The 14,523-nt window shown below is 47.6% G+C and overlaps 1 pseudogene; it reads right to left on the reverse strand.

The window, feature by feature from the left end:
• Positions 1-8,105: 8,105 nt before the first annotated feature.
• On the reverse strand, positions 8,106-9,627 carry LOC149325067 (uncharacterized; annotated as a pseudogene).
• Between the last annotated feature and the right edge of the window lie 4,896 nt (positions 9,628-14,523).

Raw genomic sequence — 14,523 nt, forward strand, 5'->3', positions numbered from 1 at the left:
TAAATACCTTGTAGGCAACCGACAGTAAGCTGATCGGACTGTAATTTTTCAAGTCCTTGACGTCTCCTTTCTTATGAATTAAGATAATGTTAGCGTTCTTCCAAGCTTCTGGTACTCTCGAGGTCACAAGGCACTGCGTATACAGGGTGGCTAGTTTTTCTAGCACAATCTCACCTCCGTCCTTCAAAAATCTGCTGTTACTTGATCCTTGAAGCGAAAGTTAGGAGACGTCTAATGAACTAAACAGCAGTCGCCTTTGTACGTGTTTGCATGCACGTGACTAGGCCGGTATTTCGCCAAAAAAGCAATCTGTAGTCTGATAAAAATCTGGCATATTCTAACAGCTCAATAATAGGCTGTTCTGAATTTCGTGGCGTTGAAGGTCCAGAGCGCTCTGCTTGCCACTATCCAAAGTTATCTTCACTCTTTTCCTTATGAGAGACTCTCCCATTATTGACGGTTTTTTTGGTTAATTATTTGTTTTATACTTTCTTTTGACATTGTTGAAGCCAACATTTATTGAACCCTATTTTACTGTGTTGCTTCGGTGGGGTAGGCAAGGCTCCCTCCTACCGTCATTGTTTTTTTGACGAGGCCAGGTTACTTTACGCAGCCTTTGAAACTACACTCAAACACCGCTCGTTGAACCAGGAATATGCGACCACATTTAGCGATCTCTCATTAATGAGGCTTTACATATACCTCCAGCTATCCTAAGAAAGAAAATGGTGAGTAGGGATTCATTTCTCATTGAATAAATGACCAGGCAACAAGAAAAAATGAAGAGAATGAAAACCCTACTACAGATCCGCAGAAAAGTTGTCAGGTCGAAGCCGTCGCGCATTTCCGCGGAACGCCTCCAAAGACTCGAGTTGAAGCACTGCTGCTCCATAAGGCGGAAAATTGGGCCTATTGGATATTCATCGCCCTGTCTCTTTCTCACAACGTTCCCTGCAGACAGGCCAGCATGGATGAGTATGGACACGGATGAAGCACTCCGCCTGTGTCTGGTTTATTGCTTACTGTGTTTTAATGTCTCGCTTCAGAACAGTCCAGAAAGCTGCCTCAACTGGATCACACCTGTAGAACTCGTGTATGCGATATGCGTCTTCAACATCCCGAACTGGAGTTGTAACCATCAACCAGCGCTCCGAAAGGTTATGCACCTTAGCTGCAGAGTAGAAGAAACCTAAGCTTCAGAAAATGAGAGGAGCATTATAGTTTAGCTTGCGTTGAAAACAGAAGACGCGTTGGAAGTTGGATATTCAAATTTTATTTTTCTTTTGTAATTTTGCAAACCTGCTCCATGACGTCGAAGTCCGGACACGCAAGCCGTGACGAAATACGCGTCTCATCTAGAAACATTCCTGAAGATAACGTTGGCTGGGGGCATTATCAGTGAATACGCGTATTAGGATATTGATTGGTGAAGGGGACTCCCCTGTCTGAGTGATCTCGCCGTAGGGATAGCAGGGGCCCCTCGCTACTTGGCACTCCTTTTTCCGGCAGATCGCTCACGCTTTCTCACATGCCGAGCAGATCGGAGCTACCCGCCTTGCGCGGAGGCCAAAGCTCCGGAAGCGTCGCCCACGGGGCTCTCCCCACGCGCCGAGCGGAAGCGGAAGATGTGGACGTCCGAACCGAGCTACCGCAAGGGAGGTCGGCCGAGGGAATCACTCCTTGCGTCCCGGAAGACTGGTTTCCTTGGCATGGCCCAAGGAGACGCCCCCCGGGATCCTGATTGGTGCTTCCCAGGGATCCTGACATCACGCGGCGGAAGACGCGCGTGGGCCGCCCCTCGGCAGTGCCAAGGGAATTACACATGCCACCGGGGGCAGAAATGCGCTGACTCATGATGTGAAACAAGTACAGCAACACTCTGCGGTGTCTGTTCCTGTTTCTATTCGCGCGTCCGCACAACCTCCCCTCGCTACACGGTCTGATATACAGTTAAGGCAACCTTTCGTAGCATGGAGTGTTTTAACGGAAATTTATGGTATTTTTGGGGTCAATATCGCCATTATTATTTTTCTTTATTTTAAATAAAGCACTTTTAGCAAGCTCCTTTCTCGCCGCCAAAACATGGTTGACGCATGACGGCCGGCATTATCCTGCGCCGGCGCTTCCGGGCGGAAAATGAGGCGCTCCTAAAGCGGGAAGCTTGATAAACACACTGGGGATACAGCAAGGACCTTTCTAATTGCTTATGGCACGCACGTGTGCCCATGCATGCAAGAAGCAGGCTGCGTACATCTGCACACACGTGGCCCGCTAGTGTGCTGGTGCACGATGTGCATGACTGCAACGCGACCAACGTCGGTGGCCTGTTCTTGGCAAGAAGTGTCTCATATAAAGTAAGCAGAGGTGCGAAGGCTTCCTGGTCACAATGACTTGAAAGGTGGTGTTGCAGAACTTTTCAGGAAACATCAATAACAAAAGCGCATATGGATATCGATCGGGGCAAAATGTTTAATTGCCTTTCGCACGTTTGCTTTCTTTAACTTCTCCCTTGAGAAGGCCTCATGATCCTCCTCTTTGGCGGCAAATATTATGTTTGAATTTTAGGTTGAAGTTCAGTTCATCGACGTTTCTTAAAGCTCTCAAATATCTCCGTGTTTTTTTTTTCACTTCCTAAAGCACCTGATGGTACAGAATAGTTATGTAGTCACTGAATACATATAGTATGCCTTTGTATTACTACGAGGGGGTACCCAAAAGAAGCCGGACTATATTTTTTGGTCGGCAAAGCTTTTGTGGTAGCGCATTTTGCCACTAGGAGCGCATAGAACGAACATTCCAGAGTCATTAAGCCGAGTGCCGTCGTTGAATGAGGTCAGACTAGTTTAGGCAGAGTTTTAGAGTAACGACTGTTTTGTGCGAATGTCGTTTTTGCAATGGCTGATTTTCGTGAGCAGCGTGCGCCGATGAAATTCTGATTTTTGCTCGGAAAAAGTTGAATGGAAACTCTTGAAATATTAAGAAAGACGTACAAGGACGATGCTATGGGAACAACTGAAGTGTTCCTGAATCGAATCCTGAATCAAAGCAACAGTCATGCCAATGGAAAGCTTAAAATTCACCTCGCCTCAAGAAAGCCCGTCAGGTGAAACCAAACCTCAAAACAATGCTGATTTGTTTTTTCGACGTGAAAGGAGTCGTCCATTGAGAATTTGTTCCGCAGGGTCAGACAGTTAGCCAGGCTTTCTACTTGGATGTTTTGAAAAGATTGGGCAACAGTGTGCGGTGGAAGCGGCCAGATTTGTGGCGGTCGGGTGACTGGTTTTTCCATCATGGCAATGCCCCTGCTCACACAGCCCTGTCTCTACGACAATTTTGTACCAAAAATGGCATGAGCCCTATTCCTCAACCTTCATACTCTCCCGACCTTGCCCCGTGCTACTTTCTTTGTTTCCTCGAATGAAAAAATAGGTGAATGGTAAGCGTTTCGCTGATGTTGCTAAGGTGAAGAAAAAAATGACGGAGGCACTGTCAATAATACAACATTTTGGGCGAGTTGGTTACCTACATTCATTATTACAGCGCAAAGACGGCACAGAACAAGACCCCTTGTGTCCCCTTCTTGTTCTGTGCCGTATTTGCGCTGTAATAATGAATGAAGGCACTGTCAAGCATCACAAAAGATAAATTTAAACAATGTTTTGAAAAATGGAATGAAAGATTCGACAAGCGTATCATTCCAAGTGGGGAATGCTTTGAAGGAGATTGAAGGTCTGTGCTTAAAATGTAAACAAATAAGTTCAAACAAAAATAAGTCCGGTTTCTTTTGGGTACCCCCTCGTATTACATAGCTGGGGAACTAATATACGAGGGGGTACTGTTGGGACTGGGTGTCCGAGCCAGGAAACGGTCGAGGCGACGGTGAGTTAAATGACTTTTATGTACAGTATGTACAAGGGCTTTTACATGATACAAGGGCCAAGAGCACCACGGGCGAGCACAGAGAAGAAGGGCGGCCCCGGCGGCGAGCGTAGCTCCGGCGTGATGGCTCTTCTGCTGCCCGTCGGCTGCTCGGGTTCAGCGCGGCTCCGTTTTTATAGCCGCTGGTAACGGTTACGGCAGCCAGCCGTTCAAATCCTCCAATCACTGGCCACCATTCAAATTAGACCAATGGTCGAGAGCCGGCGAGCGCCGGAGGAGTTCGCACCGACGGAGAGGAGGAGAGGAGGAAGGGTCCGTGTCGGCGCCGCGGCGTCGGGATGAGTCACGCTGCATGTCGCGACTTGTCCGAGAAAGTCTGGGCCTGCTTTGAGCGTCGGCGAGCGCGCAGCGCTTGTTTCCAGGGGGGCCAGCCAGCGAAATGGGAGCTCCGGCACTACAGCACCACCGCCGCCAGACAATGCGCCACGAAGACGAGCTACTTCCGCGTGGCTCGGATGCGGGGCGCGCTCGTACGCCAGGCTCCTCCAAGTTCTCGTCCGGTGTTCAGCCGCAGGTAGCTCCAGGCTCCTTTCCATGAACAGGTCCGGCTCGTCAGGACAGGATCACTGCTCCGCAGCTTTGTCGCCCAGGTGTCTGGATCAGCTTCGCTCAGTCCTTCGGAAGTGCTTGCTTCACAGCATCGGTCGTTGATCGTTCTGCAGGTTGCCAAGAACCGACCGACAACAGGCAACACCCAACACGAGCAAGTGCCCTCCGTCACCCGTCAAAACGCCAGACTTAAAGGTCATAAATCTCCGCTAGCAATAGTTCTGTCTCCTTTTCGCTCCCTCTTCAACAAGAGACACATGTGGGATACGAGAACTTGAAAGTAATAAACTCACACAAAGTGTCAAACACACGAAACTCTCGGAATGAAATGAATGCAAAATAAATTCGCTCTCTTGAGATCACTCGGCCTGAAGAGCACTCAGCTGAGGCCACAAATGAGGACATAAATTTTTCCCCGATCTACGAGCGAACTTAACAGCTGTTCGCGAAGAGACAAAATGTAGGTCACGAGGAGGCGAAGCCAGCCTTGCTTAGAACACACGGCTTAGTGCGTCTGCGTTCGCGTTTTCCTCGCTTCTAACGGACGGTAAACGACACCCGCTACAGCGGAAACTAGTGACTCTGCCTCTTTCGCTGTGCTGCGCTTTTCTCTCTCTCTCTCTACTACCGTGGTAGCTAACGTCTCTGCCTCTTTCGCGGTAGACGCGCTTTTCTTTCTCTGTGTACTTGTCTTTCACTTCACTTCACTTTCACTTTATTTCCTTAAAGACCCCACTTTGGGGGTATTACATAAGGGGTGGGAGTACAAATATAGGTTGAATATGATTGCTTACATGATATTTATGAAGTGCATATTTAAATTGTTCACAAAACTTGATTGGCAGGTGATGGCATCAACGTCGTGGGGAAGGCCATTCCAGTCTTTAGCAGTGCGAAGAAAAAAGGATGCGGAAAAAGTGACGGTGCGGGCGCGTTGGCATGACACTTGCAGTGGATGGCCGGTGCGATGAGATATGCGAGCGGGCGGTGTGATATAGGGTTGTTGTCCGAGGGAACTGTAAAAAAACTTATGAAACAGACTAAGAGAAGCAATGCGACGACGATGGGCAAGAGTTGATAAACCTGATTGTCGTTTAAGTGACGATACACTGATGTCGTATGAATAGGCAGAATGAATGAACCTCGTGGCGCGATTTTGGACAGATTCTAGTGAACTGATGAGATATGCTTGTTGCGGGCTCCAGATAGCAGATGCGTATTCTAGTTTTGGTCGAATGAGTGATTGGTAGGCGAGAAGTTTAATACTTTGAGGGGCGTGCCGTAGATGACGTTTCAAAAAACCCAATGACCGGTTAGCTGATGCGATGATGTTCGTTACATGAGAACGCCAGGAGAGATCCTGGCACAAGGTGACACCTAGGTACTTGTATGAGTATACAGATTCTAGTGGAACGTTAGCAACTGAGTAAGGGAAAATATGGGGGTTACGCCGGCGGTGAAAAGATACGAGTTTACATTTGTTAGGATTAAGCGACATTAGCCAGTCATCACACCAGGCATGCACTGTGTCAATGTCGTTTTGGAGCTGTGATTGGTCAAAGGTGTTAGAAATCGTGTGGTAAATAACGCAGTCGTCTGCAAACAGACGAACATTGCAAACCAGGTTTGAGGGTAAGTCGTTAATATAGATTAAGAATAGGAGGGGAGCAAGTACAGAACCTTGGGGTACGCCTGATGTTACTGGAAGAGGGTTGGAACTCTGGCTGTTAACGAGAACAAACTGGGAGCGGTTAGAAAGGAATTCTTCGATCCACAATAAGACGTTAGGATGCAGTTTTAGCATGGTTAGTTTTAGCAGTAAACGCCTATGGGGAACTTTATCAAATGCTTTAGCAAAGTCTAGAAAAATAGCGTCAGTTTGTAAATTTAGGTCGAGGTTAGAGTGAACGTCATGAAGAAAGACGGCCAGTTGAGTTTCACATGACAAACCCTTGCGAAACCCGTGTTGTGAGGGATGAAAGAAGTTGTTAGCGTCAAGAAAGTCCATGATTTGAGAATAGATGACGTGTTCCATGATTTTGCAAGGTATGCTGGTTAATGATATCGGACGGTAATTTAAAGGAGAATCTTTGTTACCGGACTTAAAGACGGGAATGACCTTTCCCACTTTCCAGTCATCCGGAATGGAACCTGTAGAAAGCGACTGTGAAAATAATAACAATAAGTACATTGCAGAAATATTCTTAGTGTTGCGCAGTATTTTGGAGTTAATTTCGTCGACGCCGGCCGATGATGAAGTTTTAAGGTGTTCAATGAGCGAGGAAATGCCGGCTTCAGAAAACGCGATAGCAGGCATGCTGGACTCTATATTGACGGCGAAAGTTGCAGTTGGTGGGTGAATTTCATTAGTGAACACAGATGAAAAGGCGTTATTAAAAATGTCAGCACACTCAATGTCATCAGCTTCCTCTCCAGACTCTTTAGTTAGAGTAATGGTATGTGCCGGGTGTTCACTTATGACCTGCCAAAACTTTCTGGGATTGTAAGTCAACAATTTGGGGAGGTCGTTGTGAAGGAAAGAGTATTTTGCGTTGCGAATTGCTGATAGGTAGGTGTGTTCGGCTGTGTAGTATTTTTCCCATGCGCACTCGTCGTATTGCTTTAATTTTGCCGCACGGAAAAGGCGCTTCTTTTTATTGTCGAGTCTTTTTATCGTTTTGGTATACCATGGCTTCTGGCGGTCCGAGTGGAAACTTATTTTGGGGATGTATCTATCGGTTAGTTCGCTAACCTTTTTCTTAAAACGGGACCAATTATCATTTACTGAATGATCGTGAAAAGATGCTTCAAATGTTGTGAGATATTGGTTTAATTCAAGACTAAAGGCTTCATAGTTTCCTTTGTCGTATAGGCGAATAGTTTTGTTTTGATTCTGGCGTCGTGATGGGTGGAACTCAAATGTGGCGTGGATTACTTTATGGTCGCTGATTTCGCGTAGATAAGTGATAGATGAGAGGGCTTCCGGGTGGGTAGTCAGGATTAGATCTAGGATGTTTGCAACGCGGGTCGGTTCAGATACCACTTGAGTTAAGTTGAAGTTTAGGCAGACCTCGATAAAATCATTCGCTTCCCTGTTGCCGACTGCTGTCTGTGTCTGCCAGTTGATTTCTGGAAAACTGAAGTCTCCAAAAAGAATGATATGCGCTTTGGGTACTTCTTCTTTAATTGGCTGATCACGTCGTTAAGAATTCTAGAGAAATCGGAGTTGGTATTTGGCGCTCTATAACAAACGCCCAGCAGTACGGTTTGGGGCGCAGCGCGACAAAGTAGCCATAGTATCTCAAGGTCTGATCGAATATTAATAACTGTACACGAGAACTGATTGTTAACTGCGATGAAAACGCCTCCACCTCGAGCGGATGTGCGATCTTTGCGAAAAAGGTTAAAATTCGGTAAGTCAGCAAGAACTTCAGTATCGGTGATGCCATTTGTGAGCCACGTTTCGGTAAGTATCAGCAAGTTACTAGCAGATGAACACACAAGATTAGAGATGATTTCGCGTTTCGGAAGAAAACTACGTATGTTTGTGAAAATCGCCGAAAAGGAAAGATTAGGCTGGGGGGTGGCAGGTGTATGAGCGGCTGGGGGCTGGCGGCGCAGCAACCGCTATGGTATCTCTTTTACAGATTGCGATGGTTCGTCGAAGATATATCGTCGGGAACCGATGAACAGGGTTTTGTATCGCAAAGAAAAACGGTTAGTCTTGCTTTTGGCAAATGTAACTAGGTGTTTGCGCACATTGCGAACGTGGCGTGAAAAATCTTCACCGACGGAGTAGTCAGTGTCCTTGAATTTGCGGCCATTAGCTAGAATTTCGTCCTTCGTTTTGAAAAGTGCGAATTTGGCAATTAACGGACGACAGCGATCAGGTTCGTGGCGCCCAAGGCGGTGAGTGCGGTCTATTGTTTTGGGGTCGAGCGTGATGTCCAAAAATTCGGAGCAATGGCGAATTAGTAGCTTTTCAGAGTCGGCCCACGTTTCAGATGGGTCAGGGTCCGGAATGTTGTAGAATATGAGGTTGTTTCTTCGTGATTGGTTTTCTGCTTCGTCTATGCGATCCTCGAGATCACAGAGCTGGCGAGTTGCCTGGGTGGTGTGAGTGCTTAGGCCTTCTATCTCTGTGCGTAGTGACTGTATGGTTTGGTAATGACCTTCAAGAGCGCTGATGCGCCTGCTTAGATCAGAAATAAGGTTGTCTGTTGTTAGTAACTGGTTTTTGAGGTCTGTAACTTCCGCGATTAATGTCGACTGACCGGCGGACAATTTTTTAAGTTCCGTAAGTACAGTTTCGAGTGAGGCAGGGCCGGGGTTAGTCTCTATGTCGCTGGACAACAAAAGCAAGGAAATAATGACATCAGAACACTCAGTGACAATATCAAGGCAGCACTGCGGGCTCGGCAGCTGTATCAAAAAGTAATCACTAGATTTCTTAGCGTAAAGACAACATGGCTAACTAACCTGCATGGCGAGGCAGAACGGGTTAAGCGACTGCATCGTGGCACAGCCACCGAGCCCACAAAGCGACGCCGGTGGCCGAAGCTGCTTAAAAGCTGGAGCGGAAGAGGATGTTGATGGCGATGGTGTATCCAATTGTCTGTCGAGGGTGCAGTGCACTGGTGAGGTCAGCGCACGATCGGGCGAAGCGGTGATGGCGCAAGGCTGGCACATATCGGTTCGGTTGAGAGCGGGCGTCCATTCCGGCGAGATGTCCGGTGGACAGGCAGCCAGAGGGGCGGGGAAAAGCATGGTAATCCAGAGGGGAGCGATCACCTGCATGGCGAGGCAGAACGGGTTAAGCGACCGCATTGTGGCACAGCCACCGAGCCCACAAAGCGACGCCGGTGGCCGAAGCTGCTTAAAAGCTGGAGCGGAAGAGGATGTTGATGGCGATGGTGTATCCAACTGTCTGTCGAGGGTGCAGTGCACTGGTGAGGTCAGCGCACGATCGGGCGAAGCGGTGATGGCGCAAGGCTGGCACATATCGGTTCGGTTGAGAGCGGGCGTCCATTCCGGCGAGATGTCCGGTGGACAGGCAGCCAGAGGGGCGGGGAAAAGCATGGTAATCCAGAGGGGAGCGATCACCTGCATGGCGAGGCAGAACGGGTTAAGCGACCGCATTGTGGCACAGCCACCGAGCCCACCTCGGTGGGCTCTACGGGCTCTCGGTGGGCTCCAGTTTCTACGGGAGCTACAGTACGAGAGCGATTCGCTTTCATAGACTGGCAACTTGTCCCTTTCTTTGCGCTTCGCGCGCCAGTCGCGACGTCCCATAGCGAGTGCGCAACGCTTCCGATGGGACCGTTCTTTCTTTCTCTCTGTTCGTGGGGGCAAGTCAGACCTTGCACGAGTCTTGACTTTCTCGCGCACCCGTTTGCCTTTCCGCTCGGTGTGTAGATCGCCTCTACACGGCCTTTTGATTTTACGCCTACTAAGTGGCGTCATTTCGAATCGCGGCTTTCTATCGCGATAACTTTGCTTGGCTGAGCGCTTAGACGGTTTCTTCTTGGCCATTTTCTTGCCCCTGTCACTGCGGCCTCGTACAATCTTTCGCTCTTTGAGCCGTACACGCGCTTTCCTTCCGCGTGCGTGCCGCTCTCCGTGGGAGCGCGCGTGCCGCTCTCTGTGGGAGCGCGGTTTCTCCCGTGAATGCAGCGGAAAGCGAGAGCTCGCATGAGAGCACGTGCCTTTGCGCGTCTCGCTCTCTCTGTGCTGGCGGCAAGATTCACACTTGTCCCGCTCCTTAATTTTTCGCCTCCCGGGCAGCGCTCTCTTGAAGCTCGGTTTGGTGCCTTGGTGCACTTTTCCCCGCGAATGTTTGCACGATTTCTTTTTGCAGTTTATTCTACTGCCCAGACCTATGTGCCCCGACACACTTATGCGCTTCGCTTTGCGCGATAGTAATGCCTCGCACATTTCTTTAGCTCTGGTTCTGACGCTAGTTTCAGGGTTGACAACGTGACTGACTTTACTGAAGTCATTTTGCCGGCGACGCTGGCGCTTCCGATGGTGGAAACCAGTTTTCGCGCGTTTGCCCTTTCTCTCTTTTCGGCGGCGCCTGTCTTTCTTATGCCTGCCTTTCATCTTTCGGCGCCACCACTCTTTCTTTTGCCTGCCTTCCATCGTCTTTCGGTGACAGCTCTCTCTCTCTCTTGAGCTTGCCTTTCCTCTCCTTTCGACGGCAGCACTGTTTCTCCTGTTTCGCTATCACCTTGTGGCGATAGCTCACATTCCTGAACTGGCGGTGCCTTTCCTTCCGGTTGCAGCTTTTTATCGTGAGCTTTCCTTTCACTTTCGCCTGTGAAAGCACATTCTGCTTCCGTCGCCTAAGTTTCTGCTCTCTGACAACGTCGCTTTGATTGTCAGCTGATTCATATGTGCTACCTAGATCAGACCTGTCTTTGTCGCCTTCACTAAGTTCCTCAAAGCTGCGCTCTTCCTGCTCAGCGTATCTGAGTGCGCATTCGTCCTCATCTTTCTCGGACGGGTTGACGTCTACCGCCCCTATGTCGTCTGGAACGTTCTGTTCTCCACTGTCGTCCAGCCCCTTAGTTTCTTCAGGCGCAGACGAACCAGTGTTTTCTACTGACTTTACTGCTGACACGCAGCTCTCGTCATGCTCCTGACGCGTTTCAGCCAATTTCGGATGAGAGTCGGCTCTGCACTCAGTCGCGGTGTTCTCGCTACTGCAGCTGCTTTCTGGAATATCGCAAAGCTCAGGGCAGTGCGAAAGCACGGGACTCGTTTCGCCTCGCTCGCTAGAGACACCGACGCACAACTCAGCGTCCGCAAACTCTCCATGCGCCTGCTTCCGTTGATCGTAAGTCATCCCAAAACGTGACGCACTTGAGAGCTTCATTGCTGATATCGACGCTGATACTGTGCTCCTAACGGAAACCTGGCTGAAAGAGGATATCAAAGACAGCGAAATCTTTTCCCCTAATCTTCACTACACAATATACCGGCACGATAGGAAAAACAGAAAAGGTGGTGGCGTCCTCATAGCTATTAAGAACATATTATCATCGTCTCACATCAGCACTGACGACACTCTCGAACTCATGTGGGTATGCTTGAACGATAAGACAAGGAAAATTGTTCTCGGCATTTGCTACAGGCCACCGGATAGCGACTCATCCTTCTGTGACACGCTTGGCCGTGCCTTAAACAACATCAAAAATAAATTTCCTAACTCCCCTATCTATTTATTTGGGGATTTCAACTTCCCGAACATTAGCTGGCCCTTACTCTCAGTGCTCAATAGGTCATCTTCTAACGATTCAAAACAATTCCTTGATTTAACACTTGACCTCAACCTACACCAAGTCATTACATGCCCAACAAGAGAAAACAACATTCTTGACCTACTCCTGACAACTTCCCCCGACGACGTAAAAGGTATAACCGTTCTACCAGGCATTAGCGATCACAATCTACTTCACATCCGCCTTTCTTTACCCATTATAAAACGGTCCTCATCAAAAAAAGTAATCACCGACTACAAAAGAGCTAATTTCGATGCCATCAATCATGCTTTATCTGAATTTTACAGCTCTTTCCAGACTGCTTATCAAACTCGCTCGGTTAATACCAACTGGGAACTTTTTAAGACCACTGTCCTTTCGTTGAAAAATGAGCACATTCCGTCGTTTTGCGTAAAATCCGATTCTAACAACGAATGGTTTAACAGAGAACTGAAAAGGCTTGTTAATAGGAAAAAACGGCTTTATAGAACTGCTAACTTGCATAACCGGGCCGCAGCGTGGGAACGGTACCACCAATGCGTGAATGAATATAAGGAAAAATTAGCCTCCGCCAAAAAGAAGTTTTTTTCTACCGATCTACATTCTATCCTCAAATCCAACCCGAATAAATTCTGGCGCATTCTTTCCCCTAAATTACGAACGAACCGAATTGAACTTTTAGACGCTGATCGTGATCCAATAGACAGTAAAGAGTGCGCAACAATTCTAAATAAATATTTTTGTTCAGTCTTCTCCCCTGCTGCTTGCAGTCCGAATATTTCCCCTCCCACCTCAACAATGCCCATGCCTCAAATCACAGTCACCACGACAGGAATAGAAAATCTAATCAGTTCTCTTAAGACTTCTTCATCATCTGGCTGTGACCACATAAACCGTAAACTCCTGAAAAACACTAGTCTAGTCTCAAGCCAGATACTGCACCTAATATTTACACAATCATTAGAATCCGGAGAAATCCCCCGACGACTGGAAGATAGCCGAAATCATACCAATCTTTAAGAAAGGTGACCGCACAAATCCTTCTAACTATCGCCCTATTTCTTTAACGAGCATTCCTTCGAAATTACTTGAACATGTTATAGCGTCCAATCTAATGAACCATCTGGATTCAGTTAACTTCTTTTATCCTCACCAACACGGTTTCCGTAAACACTACTCCTGTGAAACGCAATTGGCTGAATTCACACATGACATACTTCGCTTAATGGACGACAACTTTCAAATCGACGCCATCTTTTTAGATTTTTCAAAGGCCTTCGACCGTGTTCCGCACTCACACCTGCTCACAAAACTTTCTTCCCTAGGCATTCCTGACAATCTTATCTCCTGGATTGAGACATTTCTTAACGGACGCATGCAGTTTACCTCAAGCAACGGTTACCACTCACCCCTCACTAATGTTACATCAGGCGTCCCCCAGGGCGCAGGCTTATCACCATTGCTATTCTTAATTTACATAAACGATCTTCCAGTTAACATAAACGCCAAGCTACGACTATTTGCAGACGACTGTGTCATATACAGCCCCATTCGTCATCCCACTGACAGTCACCTCCTGCAAAAAGACATTGATGCAATAGCTACATGGTGCAACCGATGGCTCATGCCCTTAAACCTTGAAAAATGTCAACTCTTGTCATTCTCTCGCAAGCGCACTGTAATCCAGCACACTTACAGCCTTAACACGGTTCCGATTGCTCCAACAACATCCTACAAGTACCTTGGTTTGCATCTGACATCGACACTATCTTGGGTAACTCACGTCCAAACGATATGTTCCGATGCCTCTCGTGTCCTAGGTTATCTCCGGCGAAACCTGAAATCAGCATCTCCAGACGTTAAAAAACTGGCTTATCAAACATTCGTCCGCCCCAAACTTGAATTCGCATCATCTATCTGGCATCCATCCCAAGCATACCTTTCCGCCGAAATCGAGGCCATCCAAAATCGCGCCGTCAGGTTTATCACCTCTGAATATTCCAAAGAAGTTAGTATCACTGCACTCAAATGCTCTCTTTCCCTCCCATCACTTGAATCACGCCGCATAATTTCACGTCTTTGCCTGCTTCATAACTTCTTCCATCATCCAGCTTCAAGACACCCACTTCTAAAATCCCCGATAAGAACTTCAAGTCGCCTCAGCCATAGCCACCCCATAGCCGGTATCAAGACCCGTACATTAGCAATGAATAGTTCATTTTTTCCCAATGCAATAACACTCTGGAATGCCCTACCTAACGACATAGTTTTATGCAACGATTCAAAATCTTTTCGTACAGAACTGGCCCGTCATCTTCAGAATAAGTGAATTCCTTGTCATTTTTTAACACGTGTTGATCACTGACTTTCATCTGTGCTCGCTACCGCAAGCGAAATTTTTTTTCTTTTGTATGCTTTCACTGAACATGTAAACCCTTTATCTTTTTTCTTTATTTTTTTTTCTCTTTAGCTTTGAAGTTTGTTGTGTGTGTTCATTGTGCGTGTGTTTTTTATGCTTCTTTTATATGAAGTGTAGCCCCCTCCTTATGTAATGCCCTTGGGCCTTTAAGGATGAAATAAATGAAATGAAATAAATGAAATAAATCTCTGCCGAACGCGCTGCACAACACGATGTGCCGTCCTCATCTACTTCGCTTGCGTCGGCGCAAGCGTTTTCACTAATGTCCAAACGGACGTCCTCTCTGCCCTGTTCGGCAACTTCTCCTGCTTTCCACACGCTAGGAGATTCGCTTTCCGGTAACTCCGCCACAAT

Source organism: Amblyomma mixtum, chromosome 10 (assembly GCF_055824585.1).
Source record: "Amblyomma mixtum isolate Tamu chromosome 10, ASM5582458v1, whole genome shotgun sequence".
In the NCBI taxonomy this organism is placed as follows: Eukaryota; Metazoa; Arthropoda; class Arachnida; order Ixodida; family Ixodidae; genus Amblyomma; species Amblyomma mixtum.